We start from the raw sequence: 15021 nt of genomic DNA, 5'->3' as shown, positions 1-15021 counted from the left end.
ACTGTTTTTTTCAAGACGTGAGACTCATTTGTTTGCAAAGCTGAACTCTCCCCAACTGCTTCTTCTGACTTTAAAGTTCTATCTAGAATTGTCCACACAAACATGGAGATGCATGTTTTTATTTATTTTAAAATAAATGGTTGTCATAAATAACTTGCCTATTTTAATGTTAGAGTATACAATAAATTTGCAGTTTCGCTCCACTAAAAAAGGCAACATTAGAAGCCCATGCAATTAAGCGGGGCTGAGTTCACATCTTACCCATTATTAGCTGTCTTAAGTCAATTAACCTCTCTGTGTTTCAGTTTGCAATGGTGTAAAATAGAGATAATAATGTGTCCCTCACAGAGATATAAACATTAAGTAAGATAAAATAAGTGATCGTGTTCAGGAGATAAGTTACTAAAATTAATTACAGACTCACTACAAATCAGAATGAAATCATGTATTCATCAGTGTACATCTCAAATTACCTCGTGTGAGTTTGGGAATGGATTTTAAATCTTGCACTTTGAATAAGCATATTAACAAACATATTAGAATGAGAAATCCATTCCAAATTGAAATTCAAACACTAATAATTTGACTCAATCCTCTTCTGATGGTTTTCAAAATTCTTTTGAGCAATGCTATCTTCCTTCCTCAGAAATTTTACAGTGTCACAATATATTTTTAAAAAGTGAGGGAGAAACAACCTAGAGTGGCCCAGGTTATAGCAAAGGCTGTTTGACTAAGCTCATGTCAAGGCCTGCACACTGCATGGAGCCCCAGAACTTTCAGGCCCCTGCCCATAGGGTGCTTTCTCTAGGTCAATCAAATCCATGCACAAGATGCCTCACACAAAAGTAGGTACTTTCATGTCTTTGCTGTATTCTTCTAAAGTACTGCTGGCTCCTCCTCCATTTTGTCTACTTTATTCCTCAAAATAAATTCAAGGTTGTTCCTAGAGGCTCCACAGAATAACCTCATGTTTCCCTCAACTTGGAGCACCTCCCCATCCTTCTTGTGGCATGTTGGGTAAGCTCTTACTAATTGATACAGCATTCTTTAGGGCAGTTTTGTCTTCTTTGCCCACAGAACACTTTTTTGTATTAACTGCAAGTAATACTGTGGCCTGGAGGAGGAAAGGGGATGAAAGGTATTTTAATTAAGGTATTTTGGATTACCTAAATCACTGATTCCTTTAAGAATAATCAGGGCCAAGGATTTAGCTTAGTGGTTCCGCTGCCTGCCTCGCAAGCACAAGGTCCGAGTTCGATCCTCAGTACCAAAAAAAAAATTAATAATAATAATAATGATCTAGTTTCACATACCTTCAAAACTGACTCTCACTGATCTAGATAAACAGTCATCATAGGACCTCAGACTAATCAGGCAAAAGCCTTCTTTAGCCACCACCACCTTCAAGGTGTCTCAAAATATGCAGAATTAAGATTTTACTATATACAGTACACTAGTATCATTAACTGTAGTACTGCCACGATAATGCTAACATAAAAATATACAGTGTTATGTATTTCTCACAGTGAGAAGTTAATTTGATTAAGAGTCTCTGTTCCTAAACGATATAGAATTCTAGTGTCAGAAAGAGGAAAGTGTAACAAGGAAAGCAAGAGTCTGTGACAACAGCTCGGCTGCAGTCTTAGCCTGAGAGGGGCGTTCCCAGTCTCATTAGTACTTGGCATATTTAACAGAGAACTGCTCTAGCCAAGGCAGGCAAGGAAGACTACTTAAACACCATAAAGCCCCTGAACCTTCTACAGTACTAAGCTGCCAAAAGAGCAGATTCCTCTCCTAGCTGTTCCCAACAACACCAGTACAGCACTGAGCCTTTACACCAGTATGTGGCTGATCATCACATTGCAGAGTACTAACTCAGCCACAAACGTGGAGGGCAGGGACTGCATCAATGTTGTTCAACGCTATATCCCTAGCATCCAGCACAACATACCGTATACAGTAGGCTCTTTTTAAAAAGTATGTGTGTCTGTATGTTTATGTAAGATTCTTAAAATACAGTAATAAGAATACACAGTAGGCACTTAAAATGCATATATATGTGCAGAATATAATAAACAGATGGCAAAAAAGAAGAAAAACATTTACTACTTCATTTTACCAGCACTATGTGATACTGATTTTTTACAATATGATCTGAAGAGACAATTCAAAAATTATGTGAAATATAAAATATCACATTAATAAATTTCCCTACCAGACAAGAGTACATGTAGAACATTTAATATTATTTCTGACCATATCTGAGCTTTGTCTACAACCAGTTTGAAGGAAACACAATTACAATACAGTAGAATCTCCTTCTGCATTCTGTCAGCACATCAAAAAACATGTCCCAACAGGCCTAATATTGCATGGTCAGCGAAGAGGAAAAGTGAAAGGAGCCTTCTACTTTGCTGCTCCTCTGAAAGGGGAATCACATTAGGCCATTAAGTAGTCAGATACATTATTTTATTGCTTGCAAAACCCTTGGGTAATAAAGTATGAGTACAAATTGCCACAGGCAGTTTAAGGAGGAAAAACAGAATTGTGCAAAATAGTGACAGCTGCTCTGCTGCAGTGCTGGACAAATGCAGGAAAGAAAACAGTGCATCAGTTATAGTTTCTCTATTCAAGTAGAACACTCTCCCATGTGTGAGCATTAGCTATACAAGCACATAATTCTGCAGGATATAAATGTTAATGCACTAGGAGGAAAAAAGTGCATAAATGCATTTGTAAAAGCAGCATCAAGTATGATTTAGTCACAATCTCTCTCTCTCACACTCACACGCACCACTTACATGTTAGACTGAGGGGCAGCTACAGTGAAAAGCATGTGCCCTTTGGAAACACAAAAGTAAAAAAGATAATTTCTATTGACAGGAACATCAATATGCTTTGATGAAAATGTAAAGATCAAAGGGAAATTTTTAAACATGGCCTGGGATAGCAACTCACTCTCTATGCAAAGCAAACTCATTTGTTTCATATCTTATACAGTGAAGTCTCAAAAATAAATGCTACATTTTCAAATGATTTCAAGAATAAAATTGGTCTTTTATCTTTAACCTTGCTTAAATACTACTAAATGTTATATTTTCTTCCAAAGACTAACTGCGCTAAGTTCATATTATGCTCCTTTAAAGTGTTATGGGAGAATTATATTCCATACACTTCTACATTGTTACACTTTTAATAAATATATGGAGGATACTGTAGCATTACAGTTAAAACAGCATAAAAACATTAACATTTTAATATACAATCTCCTTACAAAACTTTATATTTTATCTGTAAAAATAATAAAAATGCCTATTTATGAATTTTCCATTTTTAAAATGTTGTAATAAGAAGGAAAGCTTCTAGAATAAAACAACATCAACCCTACCAGGTACAAAAAGGAGACATGTACAGTCAGTCACACAGTCACGTGCAGCCACTCCTATGTCTGTCACTTCAACATTTTTATCAGGCCAAGTTCATATTTAGTCTTAGAGAGTTTTCATAAAATAACTGACCCTACCATATTTGACAAATCCAAAAGCAGTACAAATAAAAGACTATATAGCAAACAAAAATAAATTCAGACATCATTTTAACAAAGGAGGTGAGAAAATAATGGATGTCAGTGGCAATAATTGTGGAGGGCAAAATGAACCCTGCAACACTGGAAACATGCTGATACAAAATCAATCAACAATAATCACGAAGGAACGGGAAAGCTGTAAGATGGGAAAACACTACTGTGTATCAGCATCAATCCATGCTCAACTGTTTACTGGCCTAATACAAACTCAAGAGAACTTGGAGGATGAACAGTGTCGGGATTTTATGGAGGATGATGCTATTCCTAAAGCTACAAAGATTTCAACCAACGAGTTCAAAGCTAAATGAAATCTACAAAATATCAAAATGAGTACGAAAGCAACATAGTTCTTTATGATACTTTGTAGATCATCAAGTGAGTGGTCCACAGTGTTGTGCCTTGGGGAAGACACCTGACAGCACTTACATCAGCAAGACAAAACTGGTAACTCAGATGATGGGAGATCAAAGAATTTGAAGCAGCAGAGATAACTGTACAAAAACTTTTTTTTTTGGTACCGAAAATCGAACTCTGGTCTTTGCGCTTGCAAGGCAGGTGGCAGAACCACTGAGCTAAATCCCCAGCCCAAAAACTATTTTGATTATATACACTTTATCAGTAAAAAATAAATAAGCACACAACCCCAATATCTGTGTATTTTTTTCTAGTTTTCTACATGTGCCTCAATATTTCATTGAATTTAACAAAGCAGCAATTGTAGATATACTGTCATTTTATTAATCAATAAGAAAGAATAAAACATGAATAATTCTATGTAAGAAACACAATTTGAGATGTTAAATTTGTTTTGGGGGTAGTACATCTTAGAGCCAATGAAGTGTGGTCGCTTGATTAATATCAATATATCTTGTATGTTATAAAACCGGTACAAAATCAGAATTTAAGATAGACGAAAAAGAAACATATTTGTGCCCTCGTACTTTAACAGACTGTTTTTTTGTGTTTTGTTTTGTTTTTTGGCACCAGGGATCGAACTCGAGTCCTTGCTCTTGCAAGACAGGCGGCGTAACCACTGAGCTAAATCCCTGGCCCCAACAGACTGTTTTTTGAATAACAGTCCAAGAGATTCCCCAAAAGAATAAAAAATGAAAGAAGGGATGGGCTGGAGATTTAGCTCAGTGGCACCGCACCTGCCTCGCAAGCGCAAGGTCCTGAGTTTGATCCCCAGTACCAAAAAAAAAAAAAAAAGAAGGGAAATGGTAGATGTTAGATCTCAATGAATAAGTAGATATCTTATTTCCTCTGTTACATTTATTATACATCACATGATCTGTGATGAATTTGACAAAAGAAATAAATGTTTCTCATAAAATACTACTTCGAGAGTTATTCATTAGAGTAAAGTTGCTGCAGCGATTAAGGGCACAGATTTTAGATTCAATCAAACTTGGGTTTATAGTGTGACTATGCCAGTCATTAAAAACTGGACACTTCATGGGCCAGGGATTTAGCTCCGTGGTTTCGCCGCCTGCTGCGCCAGCGCAAGAACCCGAGTTCAATCCCCAGTACCAAAAAAACCCAAAAAAACTGGATACTTCAGTATTCTCATCTATAAAAAGATAACAGTTCTTACCTCACAGGATTAAATAGGGTGGGGTGTGGTTTAAGAATGTAAGTGCAATAAAGATTATAAGAAATGCTTAGAACACAGCAAGACTCAATAAATGGGAATAAAGGGACCACTCCTTGGAACTTATTTCATCTGTTAAATTACTGTACTTGAGATATTAGAAAGATGACTGGAGAAACTATTTGACTTAAAACCACCCTCATTAACACCCACTAAATGACACAATTACTGACATAAATACTCATGAACTCTCAGACCAACGTCATACATTTTTTGCCTATAGATCTGAATGAAGACAAAACAGGAAATCCATCAACCATAAACACACTGGCTTCTTTCTGGCATGAGGTTCAGGATGGGGAGGGCTGTTAGTCTAGCACTGGGATCTCCTCTATAATCACCCTCAGATGTGCCTGACAGTCGTCAACACTACAGAGACAATAAAGCACACTGTCAGCAACAAAAGGCCAACAGCAAGGCTCACTTTTACAGTTTGCTTAACAAGAGCTTTTAAAATAAATACCAAAGTAAATAAAAATTTATTGATAATATGATCCTTAAGCTCTAATTAGCTGATTATCATTTATCAGATGCTAACATTTCTCAAACACAAATACTCCTGATATATTGTTTAGGATTTCCAAAATGATAAAGAATTCTACCTTGGCATAAAACCAAATGTAGAAGGCTGAACACTGACAATATTTGTGGTAAACAACAGTAGAATCTCTGGATTATAAATTTCCTTTCTCACTCCTGCTACCTCGGTTTATTGCCCCAAGATTCAGAATAACTATTTTTAAGAATAAAAGATCTGAATTCCACCTCTTAAAATGAACTGACTTTCCATATGTGCTTTCCAGAAGGTCAATATTTTGGATTTAAACCATTTATTTACATTTTAAGGATTCAGTTTGTACTGTCCAAAGAACCATCAAGATTCCCTGAAATAGGACCTTCCACTATCACCAACATCACCTTCTACATACTCATGGTGGTCCACATTAAAAGTATATATTTCTGATATAAAAAATCTAGTGGGGATCACCCCCCTAATCCGAGGGTCACAATGTGACAACTCTGCATGTAATCTGGGGAGTGAACTGGAGACAACAGCCAAGGTATTCAAGAGAACGCAGCATGACTACTGTCATGATCCAGTCCATGTAAATAACAAGGGTCTGCTCCCTCCTTCCAAGGACTGAGAAAACCTCAAGGGTCCAAAGAAAGCACAGGCTTTATCTCACTTGGACATCCTCTCCCCCACAACAATCCATAAGCCAGTTGCCATAAAACTGGACAATCAGGAGTAGAACGGGTAGATAATAGCAAAGAAATCTTGAGCAGTTCTATTAAGACTAATATCTGCAACCAGTACTTGTTGGAGGAACACTTTCTCCCCTGTGAACAATCCTTTTATCCCTTTCCTAGTAGACGCTGCCTAGCTAGCTCCCTGTACTCTTCAAATCCTGACCCATTTTCTCAATTGGTTTGGTTTCTCCAACCCCAACCAGCATATGAATTGCCCAGTCTAGTGACAAATGCTGCCTGGTCCACATTCTTGGCCCACCCACCCCACTCTCAACATGTTCCTATGGACCCCACCCATGTCCAGGTCAGAGAGGTGTGAGACATTGTGGTACAGTGGCAGGCCAAGAGGCCAGGCTGTGGAGACATACTGCCTGGCTCAAAGACTAACCACTCCAGTGGCTGTGCTATTTGGATACGTTATATGACCTCTCTGCAACATAGCCTTTGTATTTCTAAAATGAGGGTAATTAGTATCAAACAGGATTATTATCATTAAATAACTTTATGAACAACACTTAGAAAAGTAATGCATAGTGCTCAACAAATATGTTGTTAATTTCATTTATGTGGTCTTATAAGAACATGAAGCTGTTGGAAAAGAAACAGTCAAAGGTTATTTACTCTTTATTTAACCAGCTTTACAAAAAGCAAATAAAACATCACACAACCAGGCAATAATTCATCTGTTCGCTTATCCTCCAGTGGCTTACTGAGATCCTACACAAGAGACTGGAAAACACAAGTTTTCCTTTGAATTTCTTTCAAGGGAGATAAATATTTAATTTGTAAAATTTTTTAAAGATTCACTGAAACTGAGTTTTCTTACATAAATATTGGCTATTTTTACCCATTAATCACTTGAACAAGGAAAAGAGTCTATTAGCCTTACTCATTTTTAATATTTTCTGAATATTGTATTTAATACATAGTTCTTATTTTTAAAAATTATATTACTATGTTTGCAATACAATATATTCACAACAAGGTACTGATATATACACATAACACATCTTAGTATTTATTTGTTATATGTTTATTTTGTTGTGCTGGTGATGGAATCCAGGCCTCACACATGCTAGGCAAGTGCTCTACTGCTAAACTGTATCACCAGCCTCCATCTTTGATATATTTATGACAATAAATGTGTTGATTTTGTTTTGTTTTGTTTTTAGTATTGCTGGTTTTCAAGTACTTTTAATGGAGCTACCAAAATGTTAATAAATTATTGTTTCAATAAGGTTTTTTAAGCTTCTTAAAAGCACAGCCAAGATAACCATATTCTTATGTATGCTTTGCTTTTGTTTATTTGTTATTATGGTGGTGGTATTAGTACTAAGAATTTAACTCAGGGACACTCTTAGCACTGAGCCACATGCCTAGACCTCTGAATCTTTTATTTGAGTCTTGCTAAGTTGCCCAGGCTGGCCTTAAGCTTGTGACCCCTGGCCTCAGTCTCCTCAGTGGTTGGTATTACAGGCACGCACCACCCACACCCACAGCTGCTTTGTGTATGTATTTTAAGTAAGGATGATTGATTTGGTGTTTATCTCAATGTACACAGGATAAATTATAAATTTTAGTGTTTTTTCCAATATTAACATACACATTCCCAGAACATTTATTATAATTCTTTCCTCACTGAAGTTATTTCATTTATACAAGATGTTACATTCACCTACAGTTGACTGTATAAAACCTTTGTACTCCATTTAACTGGTTTTTGTACTTGGTGGGTCAGTTTTAAACGATCACAAATTTTAGACAGTTTTAGTTTTTAATCCCACAGAAACAGATAAAGTAACCCCACATTTGACCTACTGGAATCATGTCTGATTATTTTTCCACATGTCTGACTGGAACTTCAGTTCTACAGAACGTAAGTATCACTCACTCTTGACATACTACATTAGCAGCTGGAATAAAGTAACTGCTAGAGGGCATGTCTGAGGGAAGACCTAGTATAAGACAGGTAATTATAATCCCACCACACATTTTGGATTGTGACAGCCTAAAATTTAAATTCCAGGTCCACATTTCTAGCTATATGCCCTTATACAAGTTACATAATCTCTCTGAGCTTTACTTTTAACATACATACAATAGGAATATTATTGTCTATCTCTAGAGGTTTTATTCCGAGGATTAAATGAGAGGTTTATCTGATTTATTAACAGACAAAAAACACTCTTCTAAGCACTTTATAAATATTAACTCATTTCATCCTCATCATAATTCTATGAAGTAGTAACAATTTTCTCCATTTTACAGATAAAACAGAAAAGTTTAAGTAAAGAAACTACAATTACTAGTAATTCAATTATCATCTTTACTTTTCAACGCTTTATTAGACATATTTTAATTTTCAGATGACTGTTTTTGAAACGATAAAATTTAAAAAGCAATGTTTTTTAAATAGTTAAGATTTACTAACTCCATTTGAAATTGTTTTTAAATAATGAATACTTTTTTCTACTTAAGATTTATAGAAACTAAGTTCAGTCAGAGGCAAGATTGGCTGACTTGTTTTTTAAGCAATTTAAATAAATATGGTAAAATGAGAGTCATATTTAGAAACAGGTAATTGATGACAAACACTGATATTAAAATTCATTCTCTTCTACGGTACAGACAAGGCCAAATCATTCAACAGGCACCACTAAAGTATAACATGTTTTAGCTTGGTTCACCATATGCTAACAAATTCGAACAAAAAGATAACTTGTTTTTCTAAATATAATGTCCTACTATAAAAACAGGAACTTTCAGGGAGATGAGTATCTATTCAAAAGACATCTACACTATCAATATATTGACATTAATTGTCCCACAATGGCTAACATCAAAATATCAGCCAATAAAAAATAAGAAAATAGTTACACAAAGCAGCTAAGTAAACTGTCCCTTTTCTGGGCAAATGATGATAGTGTACAGAATGGTGGCGGGAGGGGGAGGTAACCAAATCTCAAGGCTGATTTTATTTTACTCTAATTTACAAAGACTATATTTCTGTGATTTCTAATTTTCTAAACTAGTAATAATATTTAATGTTTAAAATGATACTCATAAGTCTCTCATGTCATTTTGAATGTGCAAATCTAATCAGCAAGCTCAAATCAATCAGGTTAATAAAAGCACTCCAATATTGTAGTAATTCATTATTCTAATTGTTTGGGGGAATGAGCCTTACATATATATAAGTAAATTTAACTTGTAAAAGTTTTCATCTTCCATATCTTATTTGATTTAATGTTACTCAAGCTAGCACTGGTTTCTACACTTGATCTTAGCCAAAAGGCCGAGAAGCAATAGCACTGGTTTCTATTATGTGCTCAAGTGGTTTTCTAAGCAAGTTTCTTGACTTGCTATTTGAAGTACAAGCAGGCATGTTACTTTGTAGATATACTCTTTATCGAGAATCCCTTATGCACTGTTTTCAACTACAGTGGTGAGCTCCAAGGATTATCTCCACCATTTCAGATGAACAGTGATGAAATAAATCAGTAACTTTTAGACGAATTTTCTAAAACCTTGATGTTCCCATAAACTTCACCTATATCGGTGTACCCATAGCTAAGTGGCATCCTACCTATTTTATGTAACATGGTGTATGAATTCATACCCAGTCTGGGCCAGTAAACACTATTTTACATAGATTATGCTCTATCCCCCTCAAACTATACCACCACTAGCACCATCGTTTAAATTCCCTTCTTGTCCCACTATCTACTTCCAGCCATACTATCCTGGTATAAGAGGGACTACGGGCATATAAACTAGTCCACTGTAGCATACGGAAGTATCATGTGACCTGAAATGTGTGAGATTAGATTTTTACTCACACTATGTTGCCTAACCAATCCTGGCTCCCTTTGGCAACTTTCCACATTTACAAGTTTTTCCTTTAATTGGAACAAGCAACAAGAGGAAAAGGATTACAGGAGGCCTGGCACTACACTGCATCAAACAACCTGGCATGTAAGTAGACTCAGACCCACTGGGAAATGGAATCAAGATTTGCTATTGCACACAACTGCTTCAGTCTAAAGATAAATATCTTGATTCTCAGGTTCTCTGATGACACCTGAAACAAAAATCATAGGAATTTATTGGAGAAGTTTCCTTTAAAATGATCTGGTACAACTCTCTTTTCCTGTTGGCTTTATGATAGAGCACAGTCAAAAATTAGTTAAGCAGGGAACAGGGATTTAGCTCAGTAGTTCTGCTGCCTGTCTCGCAAGTGCAAGGTCCCAAGTTCGATTGCCAGTACCAAAAAAAAAAAAAATTAGTTAAGTATCTGCTGTATGCTGGGTATTAGTTCATGGATTAGATTCTGTAGAAAGGCTTCCTCGATATACGTATCACACGTGCCTGTTTATGATAGATGATTTGCTTTTAAGTCTACAACATGAGCTGAGAGGCAGGCAGCATTAGTGGAAGGAACAGAAATCTAAGTACTGGAACCACTTACCAGAAATAAATACTATGGGGCTTTAGGCAAATCACTTAAGCTCTTATTTATATAGTAAAGCAGTTACCATACCTCAATGGTCCTTCTAATTCCAGCAACAAAACAAATGAGAATCATTTGTTAAAAACAGCATTCAAAGTCCATGCTTGATGACTAGGAATATGAATTAAAATGGAAAGTGTTTAATTTTGCTTAATTTTATGGTAGATTATATGAAAAATTACTTATATACAAATACAACATTAGGAGCAATCATAGTAAATATCTGTGAGTGGCACAAGGGGAAGCAGAAGGTAAAGAGGATGACTTCAGTTTCTCATCTTATTGCCTTCTAAATTTCCTAATTTTTCATAGCAGGTGATACCTCTATACTTTAAAAAAAACTAATTTAAAAAACCTTAAAAGTATTTAAATCATGGCAGACCACGTAATGTAGCAGAAAGTACAATTAACTAAAAAACTCTTGAAGACATTGGCATAGGAAAAGACTTTATGAACAAAACCTCAGCAGCACAGGAACTAGCACAAAGAATCAACAACTGGGATCTCATCTTATTAAAAAGCTGCTGCACTACAAGAGAAACCACCAACAGAGTTAAGAGACAACCTATAATCTGGGAAAAAAATTTTAGCAGCTGTACCTCAGACAAAGGACTACTATCTAGAATATTTAAAGGACTGAAGAAAATTAGACCCCCCCCCCAAATTCTAAGATCCAATTCAAAAATGGGCATCTGAAATGAACAGACATTCTCAGACAAAGAAGTAAAAGCAGCAAATAAATATATGAAAAAATGTTCAACATCACTGGTCATTTGAGAGATGAAGAAGAAAACAACACTGAGATTCCACCTCACCCCAGAAAAAACGGCTGCTATCAAGAAATCAACCAATAACAGATGCTGGCGGGAAGAAAGGAGCCCTTCTCCATTGTTGGTGGGAGTGTAGACTGGTGCAACCACTGTGGAAATCAGTGTGGAGATACCTCAAAGAACTAGGACTAGAGTACCCATTTGACCCAGCTATTCCCCTACTGGGTATCTTCCCAAAAGAATTAAAAGAATCATACCACAGCGATATATGTGCACCCATGTTTACAGCAGCACAGTTTGTAATAGCTAAAGCTTGGAAACAGCCCAGTTGCCCATCAAATGGAAACTGGATAAAGAAGATGTGTTTTTTTTATAAAATGGAGTACTACTCAGCCATAAAGAACGAGAAACTAGAGGCATTTATAGCTAAATGGATGCATATTGAGGCCATACTCTTAAGTGAAATAAATAGGACACACATGTAAACACCAAATAGTTTCTCTAGTGTGAGAAACTGAAAGTGTAAATAAGGATTAGAAGGATTAATAATGAATAATTGATATTTTGAAACAGGAAAAGGTCCAAAGGGGTAGGGGTAGTGGGAGGGGAAGGGGAAAGGAAAGAAGGGAAAGGAAAAATTATGAGAAAAGAAAAAAAATGGAAACGAAGTCTATGTAAATAGGGAAGTGTGGAGGGGGTGAAGGGCGCACAGGTAATGGGGAAAAAATAAGAACCAAGATGCATCATGTACAGGTACAAGCACCCAATGATAAATGTAAACGTATTGTATACCTAAAATGTACCAATAAAAGAATTTAAGGAGAAAACAAATTAACTAAAAAAGGAAAGAAAAGATTTTTAGTCTGTTTTGTCTACCTCTGTGACCTTGGGAAGTCCATCTGCATTCCCTATCTAATGTTCTTTCATAAAAAAAAGAATTCTCCCTGGTTAGCATCACACTGGACTCCATGTTACATTAGCTGATATTAGGTTACTATTCTTTGTTTTTTGGGGGGACGGTAACAGGGATCAAACTCTAGTCCTTGCACTTGCAAGGCAGGTGGCAGAACCACTGAGCTATATCTCTGGCAGATTACTATTCTTTCTTTCAATTATGCAGTGCATTCACCAAACAGAAAGAACACTGGGAATTAAACAATGTGAAATAGAATCAAATTTATTTTCCATATCGTGAAAATAATAAACTGAGAGTTCTAGATTTGTTTAATTTGCTGAAGAAAGGAAGAAAGGATGAAAAAATTGTTGAAAGCCCAAAATCTATTTCTGAGAAAGATAAACAAATACATATTCACAACTTGATCTGAACGGTTTTATCAGACACTTTCTAAATATGTCAGTAATTAAATTTTTTAAATCATCTAAACACATAAATTATACCACTGCTGGGGCTAAGATATTGTCTTGTTTCCTAATTGATTGATGTGTCATTCCTTCTGTAAGTACTAATTCAATTATTGATCTCCCTAACAATGGATGTGAATGCATAAAATTATTCTTTTCAACTTAACATCTGTCCTATAATAGAGAAAATTAAAGTGTGTTAACTGCAGTTTTCTTCCCAGCTTTATGTAACTGACAACAAGGTCATGTAAAGCAGTAAAAAATAATAAAATTTTCATAATTTATTACTAATACGTATTTCCCTATTGCCATTTTTCTCCCCATTCATATCCCTTAAACAAAACATTATTAAATATTAAAATTTAAAATATTTAACACTAAAATATGCTCAATGTTTGAGTTTTAAAAAAATATTTTCTTACAACTCGTGTAATCAGTCTATAAAAGAATAAGAGCAAGAAAAATAAATTTTTTTCCTCCATAACTCTAGATTTGTCTAAATGTTACAAATTTATCTGTCCTCCAAAGCAAGTCACATATTTTAATTTACTCTTAAGCAATGAATATTTAGGGAAACCTTCCAGAAGCAGATAGAAAGCTTGGCTTCTCCAAACCCCTGTTCTCTGTTCCTCTGCGGGAAGATTCAAATTGATTGGAGATACTTGACTCCACTAAAGATTTCCAGTTTGACAGCCCCACAGGAAGACACAGACCATGTGACCACCACAAGGGAGCCCTTGGCAGATTAGCGTCAGCTTAGCCCCTCAGGCCAAGTGCACAGCCCACTGCCTATTGAGAGAATGTGCAAGACTAGGAATCTCTTTCTTCCCCCTAAATATGCTTGGAGCTTTAATGTCCAAGCAACCTTCAAAAAAGGAAACTATGATTAGGAATCTCCTTCAAAGCCTTGAAATCTCTGCAGTCTTCTCTTTGTGTCTGGGCCCCACAAATAGTTTTTCAATTGTTTGCAGTTAGACTTTCTAGCCCAGAAGCTTTTTTCAAGTGAATTAAATCTTATTTGTCTCTTCTGTAATTACTTAATACTTAACATTAAGCCCTTACAGTTTCTGTTTCTCATTTCAGGAGGAAGACAGTATCTGTTTGCTAAGATTAAGGTGTAGGTCTTAGAATCAGGTTATTCTCCCCCTTCATAACAGTGTAGTCTGGGACAAGTTATTTATCCTCTGTATCTCAATTCCCCTACCTGGAACTAGGATTATCAATACAAATACCACAAATTTCACAAGGCTGTTGTGAGGAGTATGAGACACAAATGAGGAGTATGAGACACAAAGTACTAAGTACCTGCAGTTCTTTAAAATGCATTCTTATGGGCCTGGAATTTAGCTCACTGGCACCACGTCTGCCTCGTCTGCCTCGCAAGCACCAGGTCCTAAGTTCGATCCACAGTACCCTGCCCCCCGCCCCGCCAAAATGCATTCTTACCTCTAACACATTCTCCATATATGGAATACAATTCTCTAGAACCCTATTTTCTCAGCTATAAAACCAAAGAAAATAACACAGGGCTACAGGTATGGAGTAAAGAGGAAATAATTTATGCAAAGCACTTAACAGTGCATCTCAACAAATCCTAGTCCTACCTTACAAATATCAGTTGCCTTTCCCTCCAAGGTGAAGTGGTGCTTCCAAACATTTCTAACCTTATTGTTTTCCATCCTACCATTTCAATTGTCTTTCAGTACAAATCCAAACCTGGACTGTGTGTGTGCAGCAGGAGACAGACTTCCTTTCTGCCAGTGCCTTTTGGAGGTAGATGCCAACTGTTAATACAGAGAAGCTATACTGGCAGGACGAGCACCATAAAGAGATGTGTCTTAATGCCATAATAAAGTTCAGGTGCTTCTACCACATTAGCGTGAGATATGCT

The 15021-nt window shown here is 36.1% G+C and overlaps 1 protein-coding gene and 1 pseudogene across 3 annotated transcripts in view; both read right to left on the bottom strand.

Moving 5' to 3' along the window:
• The window catches only part of Med13l (mediator complex subunit 13L), a 290519-nt gene that overhangs the window by 89693 nt on the left and 185805 nt on the right, over nucleotides 1–15021 (bottom strand). The window lies entirely within an intron of this gene.
• On the bottom strand, nucleotides 9665–9795 carry LOC147822015 (U2 spliceosomal RNA; annotated as a pseudogene).

Source organism: Heterocephalus glaber, unplaced genomic scaffold (genome assembly GCF_053883595.1).
Source record: "Heterocephalus glaber isolate CG9 unplaced genomic scaffold, H.glaber_assembly_v1.0 deba00001687, whole genome shotgun sequence".
NCBI classification, from domain to species: Eukaryota; Metazoa; Chordata; class Mammalia; order Rodentia; family Bathyergidae; genus Heterocephalus; species Heterocephalus glaber.
The sequence above is the reverse complement of the archived record's forward strand: the minus strand, read 5'-3'. Positions and strand labels throughout refer to the sequence as shown.